Source organism: Pavona decussata, unplaced genomic scaffold (genome assembly GCF_977016875.1).
Source record: "Pavona decussata unplaced genomic scaffold, jaPavDecu1.1 SCAFFOLD_175, whole genome shotgun sequence".
Classification (NCBI taxonomy): Eukaryota; Metazoa; Cnidaria; class Anthozoa; order Scleractinia; family Agariciidae; genus Pavona; species Pavona decussata.
The window spans coordinates 4,247,106-4,265,576 of record NW_028145586.1 but is presented as its reverse complement, the minus strand read 5'-3'; the positions used below and the strand labels follow the sequence as shown (position 1 = coordinate 4,265,576).

At 40.8% G+C, this 18,471-nt stretch overlaps 1 protein-coding gene across 1 annotated transcript in view; it reads right to left on the bottom strand.

Annotated features, from left to right (window-relative positions):
- LOC146463768 (uncharacterized) overlaps window positions 1-3,371 on the bottom strand; it is a 225,952-nt gene extending 222,581 nt beyond the window's left edge. Inside the window, exons 1-3 of the mRNA XM_085084106.1 lie at window positions 3,338-3,371; window positions 1,613-1,684; window positions 1,119-1,190 (exon numbers count right to left, since the gene is read on the bottom strand). The gene's annotated coding sequence lies outside the window, so the exon portion shown is untranslated. The remainder of the gene's footprint in view (window positions 1-1,118; window positions 1,191-1,612; window positions 1,685-3,337) is intronic.
- Window positions 3,372-18,471: the final 15,100 nt, after the last annotated feature.

The following is an 18,471-nucleotide window of genomic DNA, read 5'->3' as shown; positions in this document are numbered from 1 at the left end:
GGCTGATACCTCCAAGTGAAGGATCATCGAGAAATTGCATCGCGAACTGTGCCCAAGATTATTTAACAACAATGACTATAATAACAAACTGTGCGATAACAACAAGTAGTATTATCTTTTTATTTTAGAAATTATTATCCATGTTTCCTAGAAAAAACACATTGTGGAGGCGTTGGGGGCAGGGAAAAGGTAGGAAAAAGTGAATATTCACCCTTTTTTATCATTTAAATATCAAGGTCACCAAACTTCGTATGCCTTTCCACATTGATTGGGAAACAATTTTACATGACCCATCATTGTTCACGTAACTACATTTTCCCATAGTTACAACCATTTTGAAAAGCTCGTGCATCCAATTTTTATTTTCAAGGTTTCGGCCTCTTGTGAGGATTTTTCAATATAGTGTCCGAACTTTTCCAATTTTATACCAGGAAAACGGTTTTCATAAATTGTCATTATTAAAATAAATTTTAACCATTTTTTGAGAAATGGCAGATCTAAGATGTGACCTCTTTGACTCTTTACCCCATTAGCAACAATTTGGGAGAAACTGTTTTCTGCGTTCGGGTTTCACTGCCACAGGTTTGATGCTTTTGACGTTACAAGAGGTTGTGAAAATTATCCGAACCCCTCCCCGACCCCCTCAAGGCTAAGGAACTAGAAACGTCCTGCTAAAATAAGTTTGGTATCTGTTGGCTGCTGTCATGGTTCTTTTTTCTTATTTTACCAATTTTAATTAACATGAGCTAAGCATGAACCTCGCTTACAGTATCTTTAGCTTAGTCAGGTTTTTAAAGACGTCATAAGGGAGATCATCAAGTTTGTTGTCAGCCATCCACCTGCATAAGACATACATGTTACGTGGAAAAATGCAACTTACGCCACAAATGAACGCATTATTGAAAAGCCCTTTGGCCCAAAATCCTGTGGAATAATATTGGTTTACGAGTGGCATAGGTTGTGTTTCTTTAACAGTGATCCTGGATGTTAGTCGTTAATATGCCTCAATAACAAGACGAAGGAGGAGTTGTAACATCAAAATTAACATAGAAGTCTACTGACAAACAAAAAATGGAGTATTTTTGGCGTATTCCACTCCGCAGATGGTTCTCACTTACAGCTGTGTCAGATTGACAAGGTTACCAAAAATCCTGCGTGGCAAACGCTTGATATTATTGTGAGATAAATCCCTGTTGAACCAGAAAACATATAAAGTTAGGAATCCAGCAAAAATAATAGTCAGCTTTCGTCATTCCAATGTAATAGATCAGCAATGTTGAAAGAGTAAATTGCCAACTCAGCTAAATCAGCTAAATGAGCTGCACGTCAGTGCAGTTTCACAGTTTCTTTAGAAATTGTTACCTCCGCCTAATTTATTAATTTCTTGCTATTCCTAATCACTAGGTATAGCTTTGAACCGATCGAAAAGCTTGTAAAGTGCACGGAATTTCATGAACTATAATCTATGTTTTTCAGTTCATCTTCATTAACTGTGGGCATGTAAAATGTTTCTTTTGCGAAAAAAGTTAAACGTTGCAAGTTGATTGTAACTTAAGTTTTTATTAATTTAAATTAATTTGTTAAATACCGAGTAATATCTGTTGATACTCACAGTTCGTCCAAATTCCTGAGATCTGCAAACAGTCTATCACGTAACACCTCGATATTGTTCTCGTGTAACCACCTACATTGCACGGAAAAGAAAACATATTTGGTTGAGCCTAGGTTAACATTTGTGATGTTTACGTTGTTTGCACAGAACTAAATAGCTTCACAATAAACAGTGTAATTAACACCAGAAATCATGAAAAGAGGAAATACAAAACGAAAAGCCAATCAAGTAAGCTAGGACTAAGTAATATTTCTGTTCTTTGACAAAATCATTGTTGAATTTCATAGTACTACGTTTAGCTTCTCTAGAACGGGGGTGGATTTTAACCGTGCCGAGTTCGAACGTTCTTTTAATATTTGTGCAGACGGGGCGAAACTTCGTGACTTTTTCAGATATTTATCTGGTAACACTTTGGTATGATAGGTTAGGGTTCACGAAATTGATATAGACAGAGACGCACTTCAGAAATTGCAAGATTCTCGTTTTCGTTCTACAGACATTGACTTTGATACTTTCGTATCATCTTGAAGTTTTTCTTTACATCCTGATTCAAATTTTGGTGGTTTTCTGAGGTTTTAGCAAAATCAAGATATCCAAAATGCCCACCATTTTGACATCGTGACGCCATCTCCGCTTCATATGACATCAAAACTTCCTATTGCGTAACTCAAAGAGACCTTAGTTAGAGGAAACTATATATGGCACGTGGTTGGAGTACGCATGCGCACACGGCTAAAACCCCTCCGAGCCTCCTTAAAGGCGCCAGAATTTATTTTATCTGGACTTTGTAAGTCTTTTTGACGTCTATGACTCTGGCGCTGCAAGGTCAAAGTCGATTTCTTCGATTCTAAAACATTCCGAACGTCTTTTAACGATTGGTCATCCTCTAGCGTACGCGTACATGTATTAAGTTATAATGCACTCGGGAAGTTTGGAGAACACGAGAGAAGCGTATAAAACTTCCCACGTGTATCATAACTCGATATACGCACAGCTAAATGCATGAACCAATTGTCTTATAGAATCTTCGATGGAAATGTATGCAGGTGTACGACGAAGAACGTGACGAAAGCCTGAAAAACATCCACACGAACGAATCTTCAAAATGACAAAGGTCTGAGCCTCTTTAATTCTTTGCCCATTTTCTCGACCAAATATTTATTTTATTCTGTCGCGATAAGCCACTTGTCCGAGAAAAAGATTCCGCAAAGCGAGGAACAGATTGAGTTTGCGTGAACGTCATTAACGTGATTAACAAGATTACGAGGCATCCTAACAATTACCGAATCTGCAATTGGTTGCGTGGAACTTCTGGCTATGTAATAAAAGCTTATGAAGGATCTTAATGCCTGGATAGGAGATGAAAACAAACCGAGAAACGCATCCCTGTTGTAAGAGATCTAGCTATCCCTTCTAACGCATCCACTTAGAAAAAAAAGTAAAGTGACATCCGCATGTTCATCACCTGTATACAGGCCTGTTAACAGATAAAGTTTCACACAAATTTTGGGGCGAAAAAGGAGCCTGGTATGGGTGAGGCATTTACATCTATCGAACATTTACGGTATAGCCAAAAAAACGTTTCACATCCTTATGACCTAGTAAAGTTCTTGATCCAACAGTCACTTGTTTTTTTTTTTTTTTTTTTCAAAAATGCGTGCATGTCCAGATTTTTATCCATTATTACAGTTTCGACTTTAATGAAGCTAAATCAAATTAACTCACAGTTCATCCAAAAGCCTCAAGCCTCGAAACAGACTTTCATTGAGCAGCGTTAAATTGTTGTTGTTCAATCGCCTGTACCGTTAAAGAAGAGATAGAGAGTTTTTGTTACTAAAGAAATTGAACAAGGGTTGATTATCAACACATTCAGGCAAACCCATTATTTCTAAATAGATCTTCATATACAAGCAACACAATAACAGTGGCAGCAAATCGGAATACCGCATTAATTTAAAATTTCCAGAGTAGTACTTAATGTAATTTTTAATGTGGGTCTGAGGGAGTTTTATTAGGTAAAGAGTGTAAATAATCAAAGGGAATTTTTAATATAATTAATCTTAAAGGGCAGATTATTAGTGAATTAAGGGACAAAACAATGAACTATTGTGCTGCCAATCTTGAGGGAGTTGGTAATTGCTGGAAGATTTCGTTTACTGTCGTCCGTGTGGCAAAAATTGAAGGTGCGTGGTTGATAAGAAAAAGACTGACATTTTACTTACAGACGGAGCAGCTTTTTGTTGTTGGCAAAGGTGTTTGGTGATATGTCTTGTAAATTGTTATATTGCAGATACCTACACCAATGAATAAACGAAACTGCTTCAAGAAATAAACGGCAGTTTTATTGACCGCTTACGCGTCGACTGCTCAGATGTCTTGGCAACCATGCATTTGCACATACACAAGAAGGTGTGTGTGCTCGCGATTCTTGGAAAACAAAGCGTAAAACATTTGACAGCGCAGTTTGTAAAATCAGAGTAAAGCAGCTAGTAAAGTAAACAGCTGGCCATTTAGCAATGCAAACACTTCTAAGTTGCGATGGTGTTTACTGGCGTATGGCTACGAAATCACAGTGAAAGTGACTAAATGAGGCAATATGACATTGCAAATTGAGTTTTGTGAAGACATCGGTAACGTTTTCGTATTTTTCATTGCAAATCCATCGGCCGACAGAAAAGTTCTCATTAATTAAATTATTTATCTAATTTCAAGCTTACGCCCATACCAAATCACTTTCGAAGAAACGACACCACGGCAAAGCTGTTGCTTAATTGTTTGCTGGTTCAGTTGTGAATTTACAGTCAATAATATATTTTTGGCACGTGTACTTTAGCACATAGTTAATTAAGGAACTGGTTATGAAACCCTGACATCTCGAAAGTTGCTGAAAATGGTGCGAATGTGCACAAATGGTTTAATCGTTGACACTACAGGTGAATATCTTACCTGGGACGTTTCTATTGGTCAGTTGCTCTAACACATTTGAAAATTTATTGTGGTTTGTGCACGGTCGAGGTCATAAATGCTGACAAAAACATATAAGACGAAGTTTTTCTGACTTCACAACCTGCCTTTTATTAACTATGATCAATTTTATAGGCTAATAACATTATACAGTAAAACTCCCGGCTTTGATTGGTGCAGCGGAGTTCTTCGAGTGTAGACTACCAATGACGTCATTGAGTGGTGTGACCAGCGCACGTGATCAGAATCTACAGTCCAACCTGGTCAACAAAGTTTTGGAAATTGTTTCAACAATGTTTTTGGCGTTAAAGGCAATTTTTTTGCAGACAAGTAAAACTCTTCGATAAAAATTCGACAACGACCGTTGCAAGTGACCTCAACCAGATTAAAAGCTAGAACTTTATTGTGATATGAAAATGAAGGAAAAAATTGTCCAAATATGTCGGCGTCAGAAATCGCATTTATGTGACTGACATGCTGTAATTATTTAGGGTCAGAAAGTCCTTCTGGAATAATGGCTAGTTTTGAAATTTTGTTTGTAAAATTCTTTTGGATTATACTCTTACGAGGATCACAACTGTGTGTGCGCGTGGGTGCATTAGTCTAGAACTTTGCTTGAAAGTTTTTGAGTCGGCTCAGTCAATGTGGTGCTCGCTCATGAAATGATCTTGTTCATTGTATAAAACAAAAATATTTCATTTGTCGTGGGTCTGTACTCTGATAACGCACAGAGGTCGTCAAAACTTGGTAAGAACATCAGTCACGCTACCAGCCGGATGCGAGTAGCGTACTTTTATGTTCTTACCACATTTTTACGCCATCTATGGGTTATCGAAGTACAGACGCCCGGTAAATTAAAATTTATTTGTAAAAACCAATGAACCAATTTTACATTGCGCTAAATGTGGCTAAATGTAGGTTAGGAAAGGTTAAAGGCAGCTCAATGCAGGTCAGTGGTCGCATCTTGTCACAGCTCAGGGGCGACCTTTGTATTCTCTGTTGGGAGGCGCCCCATGGTTCGCATGGCATTTGCTTGCTTGCTGGCCTGCGAGATAGTTCATTTTCCTGCCCTATTGTCAAGCTCCCTTTTGGTCAAGCCTTTTCGTTGTCATGTCGTCTTCTCGTCAGACGAAAAATAGTCGTTCAGTCGATCTTTTTAGCGATCCGTCGCTCTTTCCCGTGTCTTGTGGCGCTTAGGCCTCTTCTGATCTTCTGTCGTTTCTTTGGCGGTCCCAACGAGTTCACCGACAGCTCCATCATTTCCTGCGGCGAATCTGCCTGACCCAGCCCTCCTTGGCGCTGTTGTCCATGCAGTAAAAGTTGCGTTGGCTCCTGACCAGACCTCCGCTTCGTCGGATGTCGTACCATGCCGGTTTCGATGCCTGAACCTTCGATTTCGTCTTCGCGGCGTGTTTCGGTGGGCGTTACCTATCAACAGACGGACTTGGGCGCTCGCACAGCGATTTTCCTTGCGTCGGGTGTTGGTATCTGCCGATACAAGCTCAGTGATTTCTCTCAATTCGCCGATCCCGGCTACGATTCCTTGTGATGTTAGCGTCACATCCTCTACTAGCTTGCCGTCTGGTCCTCTCCCTTAACAGCCTTTCGTCGTTTGTCCTGGCTTTTCCCCGGTCCCGGCCAAGACTGTTAATCAGATCGTCAGTGGTAAATTTGTCGATCTGAGCGACTTGCTCTCAGCGAACATTGTACACACCAAGCCGCAGTTGCAGGTCCTGTTGGAGAGGCGTTTGGTCCATTCACCAAAAAAAAAAAAAAAACAAATCGTCGTCGGGTTGAGGATATCGGTTCGTGCTGCGAAGCTTTCGCTATTTTCACGCTCATTCTTACTTTATACTTTCCTCACCGCTGGAAGAATTTGACCAACTACAAATTGCTTATTCTTCGCACGTACCGTCAGTTCAGTGGGCGCGTGTGCTGGCGTACGATAAAGCTTTCCGCGAGCAAGTAGCGGCAGCGAGGATCGTTGATTTGTGAAGAAATAAAGACTTTATTATTATTATTATTGTGATTGGTCGACTCTGAACGTACAGCTATATAATTTCTGTGCTGCTGGGGCGTCGGTACGTGGCGGATTCGACAGTGCTTTTAACGACTTGCCTGAACCTTCCGAAGCGGCCTTTTTGTATGCAGGACGTGGAACAGAGGTCGTTCTTCCGCCCAATCAATGTCTTGTCGCTTTGCTTATCGTTCCAGCCATTATCATGGTCCCCATCAAGCTCGTGCCAGTTCTCCCCATACGGATAATGCGTCCAGACAGGATCGGAAACGCAAGTCTGCTTCGCTGTCTTCGAGTTCGTCCACCTCTCGTTCCAAACGCCTTTGGTGGACTCCCTCTCCCTTTTGTTTAATTGTTAAACATTACATGTTGTAATGATTGTACATGCTCTTTTTGACTGTGGTTGCATTTCTAGTTTTGGTTTCCATTTCGCGTGTTGTTTCTTGTTACTCGACTATGTGAAAAATGAACTGATGGCAAATCAGTGTTTACATAGTATAATAATTGCTTTGGTAGATGTGAACATTATAGCTTATTTTATAGCTTATTTGTTATTCTCGTGTATTAAAGCTTTTTAAATCCTGTTGCCATTTTTGAGTGGTTTATTAGTAAATTTTTGTTTTCCTCTCTCTCTCTCTCAGCAAGTTCTGCATTTCCGCCAGACTCTTCAGTTAGCCCGTTGAACGTGGATGAATTTCGCAGAGAATTGTTTTCCCATCCTGACCAACAACAGGTTACTTTTGTTATTCAGGACATCCGCCATTGTTCTAAGCTGGGGTTTCAGCCACCCACAGGCTTAGACGTGCCAAAAAGAATAACCCTTTCGCATTGCAACATGCGAAGGTGATTGACGGGTATTTGGCCAACGAGGTAGCCTTAGGCAAGATTGCTGGCCCCTGCAAATCCCCACCACTACCCTGTTTGCACGTTAGCAGTTTTGGCGTTATTCCCAAGAAAGGGCAGCCTGGCAAGTGGCGGCTGAATGATAGTTGACTTGTCGTCCCTCGGTGGGGCTAGCGTAAACGATGGAATTGACTCCCAGCTTTTCACCCTTCAGTATATTACGGTTGATCAGAACATTCGTATGGTTGCGAACTATGGCCCTGAGACTCTGATGGACGTTTCTTGCTGGGCATGAAGTGGAGGGATCAATTTTATGTGGATCTCGCCTTCCCCTTTGGTATGCGCTTAGCGCCCTTCATTTTCAACTCAATGGTAGACATGGTCCAATGGATTCTCCTTAACTGCCACTGTGTTTCGGATTTATCACACTATTTGATTTCATCACTGCGGGGTCCCCGCAGTCCCCTCTATGTCCACAAAACCTTACATTCTTCGCTCCCACATCGCTGGTGCAATATGCGGGAGATAGAGGCGCTCATTGGTCACTTTCAGCACGCTGCTAAGGTAGTCTGGCCCAGAAGAACATTTCTTCGCAGGATGACTGATCTGCTGTGTTGCTTTTGCAATAAGAAACACCCAATTCACCTCAACAGGGAGTTTCGTTTGGACCTTCAGTGGTGGCAGCTGTTCCTGTCCTCGTGTAATGGGGTTGGGTTTTGACTGTTCCCTGGCATGAATGCAATTTCGGACCTCGAAGTCACATCTGATGCGGCTGATATCTTAGGCTACGGTGCCTACGTTCGGGGTAAGTGGTTTTACGGCTCTTGGGCTCCAACTCAGGCACATCAGTCCATTGCCTATAAAGAGCTGTTTCTCGTGGTAGTCGCCGCCCATTTGTGGGGCTGTCGCTGGTCAAAGAAGCATGTGCTCTTTCGCTCCGACAACGAGGCTCTGGTTGCCATTCCGTCAGCTAGAACGTTGGAGTGCTCCGTGTTAATGCATCTTCTTCGTGACCTGCTTTTATCGGCAGCACGCTGGGGTCTCTCTTTCAGTGCTGCCCATGTTCCAGGTGTTGATAACAAAGTTGCTGATGCAGTATCTCGTTTTCGTTTGCAGGGATTCCGGCGTCTGGCTCCAGAGGCTCAGGCAGCTCCATGCACAGTACCTCAGTTTAATTCCTTCTTGCTAGAGGATCGGTACCGATTCTTTCTTGCGCACGGGTTAACGTAGTCTACGTGCAAGTCTTACGCGTCTGGTCAGCGGTGATTAATAGAATTCTGTCGTCAGGCAGGGAAACTACACTTTGATGGCTCGCCGTGTCCGGTTGAGGAATGGACGCTGTGCTTGTTTGTTTCCTTTTCTTGCTGATTCCATTCAACATGCCTCAATCAAAGTCTATCTATCAGCTATCCGTTCCCTTCACGTTGAACAGGGTTTTCCTGGCCCAATGCTCAACTGCTTACGCCTGCAACGAGTTATGAGGGAAATTAAGCGCTTTCAGGGTTCCCCTGTTTCTTCGCGCTTGCCCATTACTGATAGTATCATGATCGTCATCCGACAGGCCTTGAATGTAACCTCACCCCCGACAAATTGCATGTTCTGGGCAGCCTGTACCTTGGGTTACTTTGGCTTCCTACGCTTCACTGAATCTACTGTTCCCAACTTAGCCAGCCTCTCTTCTACTATCCACTTGTCAGTTGCAGACATAGCTGTAAACTGTAGCCTCGTTTCATCGTGCTTGCGTGTCAGGATCAGGTCATCTAAGGCATCCCTTTCGCAAGGATTGTTTTATATACATTGGTCGTGGAAACCTCCCTTTGCGTGCCGTTCATGCAATGTTGGCTTATCTTTTCCTCCAAGGCGATTCCCCTGGACTATTGTTCCTCCTGCAGAATGGATAGCCGCTGTTTCGTGCCATCTTGACTGACTGGATACGGCAGACAATGTCTGCTGCGGGATTCCAGGTAACTTCTCCAGTCACAGCTTTCGCATTGGTGAAGCTACAGTGGCAGCTTGGAATGGTGTTCCAGATCATCTGATCCAGACTCTTATCCAGGCCTTGGATCAACAACACTTACCAGCTTTATATCAGGACTCCATCCGAATATCTGGCTGACTTGTGCCATTCTCTAGCTTGAGTTAATTGGCCCATGCGTCGCTCAACTTTTTGCCTCCTACTTCTAATTTTTGAGGGTCGCCAAGCGCCATCGATTGCGTGGTGGTATTCGTTGCTCAAAGTGGCTTGCATGCCAGTGCTCCTCGACTTGGGCCTGTATGAGTGCCATTCGCTGTGCCTTTCCCGCTGCTCGTAGAGCTGATGGTCATGGCGTGGTAAGTCTCTTCCGTTGCAATTCTGTGGACTTTCTATTCTTTAGCCTTTAAGTGGGTCTTGCTTGAGGTTGTCGAAGTCGGAGATCCTTTGCCCCCTACCCCCCCCCCCCCCCCCCGCGCTCGTCCTGTGTCGCGCGCCTCTCTTTGTTCAAGCACTAAGGGTTATGGGGTCTTGGTGGCCACTCGCTAGGTTGCCATGGATACCTCCTTCCCCGTGCCTGATTGCTGCCTGGCTCCGCCAACCTTCAAGGCCCAGCTCCCTAGCTCATCTAGTGTTGATGAGTTTAAATTTGGCTAAATGTAATTAAGGCAAGGTTAAAGTCAGCTCAATGCAGGTCAGTGGTCCCCTCTTGTCACGGCTCAAGGGAGACCATTGTATTCTCTGCTGGGGGGCGTCCCATGGTTCACATCGCATTTGCTTACTTCCTGGCCTACGAGATAGGTCATTTTGCTTGCCTTATTGTCAAGCCCCCCCCCCCCCCCCCCCCTCCCCTCTCCGCCCTCCCTTTGGTAAGTATCGGGTCTTGTAAGTATTCCAGTGATTGGGTTTACTGTGACGGTGCCGTTGGTGGTGGCCGCTTGAACGGTTGCCATAGTAACCTCATTCCCGTTGCCTGATTGCTGGCTGGCTCCACCAACCTTCTAGGCACCTGCTGCTAAGCTCATCTATTGTTGATGAGTTTAATTTATTGATTATAACCTGTTCAATGATACAATTTTTTGGTGTGCAAACTGTTACAAAACGTTTTTTACTTACAAATACGTTAAATTTTCCAACCCACGGAAAACACTTTCGTTCAGCTGGGACAACTTGTTGTCGTCGAGAAGACTGCAGATCATTTAAAAGGAAAAGATATCAGATATACTGGCCGGTTGAATTTAAAGTGAAAACGCTTTGTACCATACTCACTCAGATGATTAAAATTGATTACCTTTAAAAATTGCGCTATCAAAAAAGAATTTGATGTCAAGTCTTTTGACAAGACAGGAATTCAACTTTATTTTAGGTAAGATGTAGCCACTATCGAAATAGTAAAATTAAACAGACAAAAAAACAACAACAACAACAACAAAAATAAACAAACAAACAATAAGGGCAAAACATGTTTCAACCTGCTTACAGCATAAAGAGGGCTCATGATAACACTGTGAATGCTCATACTTGACTTAGCAATCTTAAGCAATTGTATGAATGACTCTTTTCTAAAGGTCTCAATGCTTTAACATTATTAGACTTTGAGGAAAGGGCTCGTAATGCTTGTAAATTAGGTAAATCTGTACATCGTAATTGTTTACTAACATGGTCTCCAGCTCAGGATTGTTGTCAAATATTCCTGCTGGCAACTCTTGTAGCTCGTTGTTTTCTAGCCACCTAGAAAAATTAATGAAAACCGAAAGGTAATAGATGTAAACTAAAAATACAACTATTGAAGGCAAGTTAATTAGATGTTGTATTGTTCTAGAAAAATTTTCTTCTGGATCTCGAGAACAAAAACGCCAGAATAAAAAACAAAATTAAACAATAATTAATTTCGCCTTCATCTGCGCTATTGGACAGCCTTTCTTTCTTTCTAGCCACCCCCATATTCTCCAGATAATTATTTTTATCAACGCACCTTTTAACTTATATCATGTGTACGAACACAATAATGGCGTTATTAATTGAAAGCAATGAGAACTTTGAATATTCATTAGCACTGTCATCAGATGATTAAGCCAACTTCTGTTTTCTGCTTATGTTACATGTTACAAAGACTTGTACTCAAATGGTACCAAGACTATGCGTTTGACCAGGCATAACAAATCGATGACATCAATGACATCAATGAAATCAATGAGTAATCAATAGGTAATCGATAGGTAATCAGTTGATTAGTCATTGATCATTATTGACGATGATCAATGAGTAATCGATGACTAATCGATAGGCCACAAAAATCTAGGTTATCGATTAGTTATCGATTGCATCGATTAGTCATTGATTTCATTCATTACTCATCGATATCATCTCGTGGCTGACGACCGTATTCGGCGAATAAGAACAAAATAAATGAAAAAGATGTTTCCAGCTTTATTCTATCCAGTTTACAGTACATGTGAATTAAGCTTCAGAAGGCCTATTTTGTTCCCCCGTATCTCGTTGTCGTTTATTATTGAACCAAACCTTGACGGTTGTCCCGTTAAGGTTGGAAAATTCTTCTATCACACCTTGAGATGGATATCTCCTCCCTTTATACAAGGCTTCATGGGCCATTTTTTGTAGATGGGAAAATTTCATTTTAATATGTGTGGTTGATGAAGCCGCTCGTTTCCTTTTTCCTGTAAAGCAAAGACAAAATGAAATTAGGTAAATTTAATTGAACAAGTATTTATTTACTTATCTATATGCAAAGCTGATGAATAAACATCTGGTAAAAACATTCCTAGGAAAGACATCAGTGTACTAATGACAGTGCACAACGCATATGGATTGTGCAACGGAAATAGTTCTTGCGAATTGATTGAATAACACGTGTTCATAAGGGATTCATGTACCTTTTATCTTTCCTCTCAGATCTGCTATAGGATCTTCTTGTTAAAGTCAGTTCTTTATCTCTCGGTAGGGCTCTCTTCCCTCCTCCGTCCTAGGTTTGTTGACAATTTCGGATCCTCTACCTTGGTAACTTTCCAACACGTGGGTAACAAACTGCGCGATTGGAATTTTGTTCACTCGCAAAAGGCGCAGTGCTTCTTGGCGGCTAAGTTCTGCTGTGTCTAAAGGAGGGCTAGGCGGTATAAAAGTCGATGAGCAATCGATGGATCATCGATGAGTAGTCAATAACATCAATGAGTAATCGATGTCATCGCTAATCGATAGGCCACAAAATTTTTGGGCTTCGACTACTCATCGATGACTCATTGATCATCGCCAATAATCAATGACTTATCAACTGATTACCCATCGATTACTCCTTGATTACCAATTGATTTCATTGATTATCGATTAGTTATCCCTGAGTTTGAATACACTCAACCCAAAGATCCACAAACTGTTCAGTATGTAAGAGAAAATTTACACTTTACGTGCCAAAACACATGGCACAAAAATAACACTGTCACACAAACAATGGCTGCATATTTACGTCTTGCAGATAAATAAATAACAGTCGCATTAAACAGTCTAAATTATCTGAATTTCACTGCTGTAGGTGAGTGCGACAGTAAAACGATAACTTAACTTACAAAGTTTTCAGCCGAGTATTTTTATCGAAAACGCCAGACGACAAGTTCTTCAGCTCGTTATTTGACAAAAATCTATCAACAAACAATCATAATTGATGTTATTTGTTAGTTAACTTATTGATGTTGTACAAACATCCCCTGCTTTTTTATCTCAAGTTGACAAAGCCTTGATGGCCAGCACGTTTTTTTTCATTACAATTTTTCAATAGGATGCAGTTCATGAGTACTCTTTAGGCTTACGCGTCAAGACCGAAAGGTCTTATGGGTAGCTGTAACATGTTATAAGTTGTCTGTAAGTTTACGGTTAGCAGTGCGAAAGGGTGGGAAAAATACCTTAAACCTTTTCCCTTGGGATTTATTTTTTCGAAAGATGAGCCATAGGTGGGTTTCGTAAAGGGTAAAATAAATTATCCATATCACTTTGCGGTCTTGTAGCCTAGGCTTTAAAGGACAACGGATAGACCATTTCCGATATATTAAAATTCCAGCTTGGCTATGAGACTTGGAGTAATGAAACAACAGAATTTACATTGAGGTTCGGAATAATTAATGTATTTTGTTTTATTCCCCAAAGCCTCGTAGTCAAGCTAGAATGTTAATATATCGGAAACGGTATATAAAAGAGACGTATGAAAAATTAACCTTACTTCCGGCTAATGAAAGGCCATTTCGTAAACTTTCCATCGGTGGTTGTTCTAAAAGTTATTAATATAGAATGCAAATTGCAATTGGAGATTTAGCGCCTACTGTTATCGATGTTTACTATCTTGTTCAAAAGCGTTAAGTATCTGAAATAGACATCGCGAAACGTAGATCAACTGAAAGATATTTGGTCGCGTGCAAACGCGTCGGGGTTGTTTTTTTTTTTTCTATTATTCAATGGTTCCATTCGCGCGTTATCTGTTTGTTTTAGACGGCTTAAAAAATTAAAATTTGTTATAAAACCATTTTGATTACACGTTTTCCCCTCTCTAAGATTAACATTACTTGATTTTAACACTCAGTGATCCCGTTAGGGGAGGAGGTAATACGAGTCCCTAAAAACGACTGCGTGGGAGGCTATCTTCCCGTAATATAGCCGAGTTGTGATTTTAAGGCACACTTAAGGTTGTTAATTAACGACTGAAAAAATAACAAATTCTTTAGGTGAGAATGTAAAGCCTTTAATCTGGTCTTAAAAGGCTGTTTAACAATTTTGCTGCTGATGTTGCATTAGACATTACATCTTGTTTACCTCCCTACTGTGTTAACCCTTTAAATTACTTATCAGCGCTAAATTCTTGGTCCTCTTGGGAAAAAAAACTGCTGGTTTTCAAGGAAGCCTTCAAGGACGCTATGGCAGTCATAAAAGCAGTAATATCAATGCTGCACAAAAGTGAGGTTAGTTTTGTACTTGTAATACACATGTAGTTCGAGCCGCGTGATTTGAATCATATGAAAGTGTTACACAAACACAAATTCGTCGTAAGCCCTGGAAATTATTGACACATTGTCGGTATCAGTCGGCACGTCTCGAGAAAAGGATTTGATATAGATGCATACTGACAAGCCTGAGGTGTCGTTTATGGTCTTATCCTAACAAAACAAACCGAGCTGATGAAATAAGTCTAATGTGAATTTACGTACAGTCCATATGTAAACCTCTCTTTATCGTGAGATTCAGGATCTAGGTTTGTTGGCACCCATGATTCCCTGCCAAAGACAAATAAAAACGTAGTTTGATTATCCGTTTCGTTAGTTTTTGCTCTTTGTTAATGACATGGACCCAAGCTGCTAGCGACCTATCGGTCAATCACGTTTCTATAACATACTCTGCTTTCAAGCGACAAACTGTTTTCCATTTCTATTCTATACCAAATTTTTAATTTTTTTATTACTATCTATTTAATTTTTTTATTTAGTTTATTTGCCACACACAATTAAGTTACAGTGATTAATAAATTACAATGATTACAATGGTTACAAATGATTACAAAGTTAAAGTTATTAAAGTACAAGAGATAGAAAAGAAGTGGCGAGGGAACCTAATAAAAACCATGGGGCTTGTTAAAACTTAGGTTCCCTCCCAGAAATAAATGAGAATTTCACCGTGCTACCACAAAGACATGGAAACACAGCATTCAACCAATTAGTGAGCGACGACGACAACACTAGCGAAAACGACATCTTAAAAATATAACCTTTCATTTGCGCTACTTCGCGATATTTCAACTCGTTCAAATTCTACCCACTAGGAACCAAATTGGTAGGAGTCGTCGTGTGCTCGCGTTCTCCACAGAACCTTGAATTTGATTATTTCACGTTGCTGTTTTGTAGAGGACGGCAGAAGAAATGTACCAAAATTTAAAACGCACGTGCAGGGCGATTGTATTTGCTCGTTAAACCTATTGATTTGCGGCATTGTCGTTGCCGTCCCCGTCCTCGTTGCTTAAAGACGGCGACAAACCTGGCGATTTTATACGCCGATCGCCGCGATCGGCGAAAATTGCCAGGTGTGCCCTTTTACTAATTTTAGAAATGAGATAGTTTGCCAATTGTCCTCCTCGTACTCCCACACGGCAAACATGTAAATCAGTTTTAATTTTAAACTTTTATCTTGTAACTGATGTTTTTACCTTGTCAAAATAAAGTTTATGTATGTATGTATGTATGCAGCGATTTCGATTTTCGCCGATCGCCGCGATCGGCGTATACCTGGCATGTCAAATATCGGCGATTAAATTCGCCGGCATTTACAAGTGTGCCCGTACTCGCGATTTTCTATGCTCATCGCTGCGAATCGCAAGTAAATTCAACCAATCAGGTTGGGCGATTTTATCACATGTCTTCTCAAAACGCCCCTCGATGTGCCCGGGAACAAGGTTGAAGTGCCACATCGCTGCAATCGGCGACAAAAATCACCAGGTGTGTCCGCATCAATGGGTAGGGAAACTCGCTTGCGATTTTTGCTGGCGATCAAAATCGCCACCTGGCTATTTTATACGCCGATCGCAGCGATTTTTTTCGCCGATCGAGGCGATGTGGCATTTTGTAAACTCGTGATAAAATCGCCCAACCTGATGGGCTGCCTTTACTGGCGATTCGTAGCAATAAACGTAGAAAATCGCGCGAACGGGCACACTTGGCGAATTTAATCGCCGATAGCTGACATGCCAGATATCGGCGACTTTATACGCCGATCACCGTGATCGGCGAAAATCGAAATCGCTGCACCGGGCACACCTGCTGATTTTCGCCGATCGCGGCGATCGGCGAAAATCGCCAGGTGTGTCGCTGGCCTTAAGCTCCCTAAATTAAACAAGAGGCGGCTGACGAGCGGTTTGTACTGAAACAAGATTTTTGACACTTTTTAGAGACGTATGAATGATAAGGGTTCAGCTTGGCTTCCAAAATCCAGAGATTTTCTTGTTATTTATCGAAGAAAAAGGTTTACTTACAACTCCAGTCCCAGCCGAGTATTGTTATCAAAAACCCCTGGGGGCAAGACCTTCAGCTGGTTGTTATTCAGATTTCTGTCAAGATGTAAGTTTAAATTGAAGGTAACTTTCAGATTACGTGTTAGTTTTATGGAATATAAGACTGTATAATATAAAAGGATAACATTCTGTCTGTTTTATGGCAAAAGTTGTACTTACAAACGTCCCAGTTGAGTGAGTCGATCAAACACCCCTGCAGGTAAGTCTTCTAGTTCGTTGTTATCTAAGTTCCTGTTAGGATTAAAAATAGTCACTACCTACATTGAAGCGCAACTGGCAGTTTACTTGTTAATACAACTGCATGGTTAACGTAACCTCATTACTCAACATTCCTTCACGATAAAGAACTCTACTTACAGCCAAATCAGTTTAGTATTGGAATCAAAAACTCCTTCATTCAAGCTGTTCAACTGATTGTTGTCCAACGAACTGGGAAGAAACAATATCAATAACTTGGTAACTAGCAGTCTACTTATAAGTGATATTGAGTAATGGTATATAGCCCACAACAAACAACAAACTTGTATGATTCAAGTCGAAAATATATTTTTAATCTTATTTTCATGCAAGTCAGAAAAAACGACAAAAACGTACAGCGCTTCCAACTGAGTGTTATTCTTGAAGACTCCTGAAGGCAAGTTCGTCAACAGATTTTTACTTAGATATCTATCAAAAACAAGAAAAAAGAACTTGTTAATATCAGTCTACTCACTAACGTTATTGGATAATTATATATTAGGCACCACAAGCAACAGAATTGCGTGATTATAAGTGGAATCATTGTTTTGTAGATAAAGAACAGTTTAACTTATATGGCTAAGAAATAAGTGTTATTATTTAACGAAAATTTGTTCTTACATTTGCTTTTTCATTAATCTGCATTGCTTATTGTGCACTGTAAATTCTTGATTTATGGATACCAGTCATTGATTGTTTCAAAGTACTTGAAAACTGCGGGACGACTTAACGAATGAAATACTAAAGGAACTTTAAAACTTTTCAAACACTACAAATCATCTAAGTTCACTCGATATTTAAACATTTTAAACTTAAAGTTGAAAGTTTAGTTAAATTAAGGAAAACCTATGCATTTAATTTGTAGCACTGATCAACCTCCGTGAATCTGTGAAGGGGGTGGGGGAAGGGTTGCTCTTTAATTTAAAGTGCTACTACGATCAAATTGTCGAATACCTTTTATTTGTGGTTGATTGGTAGTTTATGTCCTAAAGTACATGATTTCCAAGTTATATCCTCATAAGATGAAGGAAAGTGCGATTTTTTTGCGTTTAAACTCCACGAATTTTCATCCGCCATTGAACCGCCATGTTCCTGCGGCCTGGTTACCAAAGGCAGATGGTGTCCAATGACAACAGAGGCCGGGTCACCCGGGAAAAAAACAAGTGACGTCAAACTCTCAACTCGAAGCGCAGGCGAGCCCTACGAGGCTAAATTCTCATTAACAAATCGACGGCAGTTTTCTATGGTCTATACTCTTATAGACCATAAAATGACGTCAAAAAATGTTCAAAACTCAAGTGGAACCACGAGCCGCAGGCGAGTGGTTTCACTGCCAAGTTTTGGATATTTTATGGCGTCATTTTATGGTCTATAAGAGTATAGACCATAGAAAACTGCCGTCGATTTGTTTTTTACAATAACATGGAAAAAGTACGAGCGGAATTGACAATTTTTTTCGTTGAGAAAGCGCGCGCGTTACATCTGACGTCATTTTTATTGTCTGTACTCTTATAGACAATAGCTACGAGCCAATCAGCGCGCGAGAATTTGGACAGTTATTGTAAAATACGGTTTCGAACACGTTTTCGAAAAATGTTTCGTTCTTTCAATGGTGGGAAGTCGCTGTGTTGTTCAGTGGTATAGCAACTGCTCTAATCGAGCGGCAGGAATTGCGCTGCATGCGAGTTCGGCCGACAGAACGAGAGATGTGTGGGTCCAGTTTGTTGTCTTGCACGTTTTGCTATTTTCTCGGTTTAGTTCGAGGGACA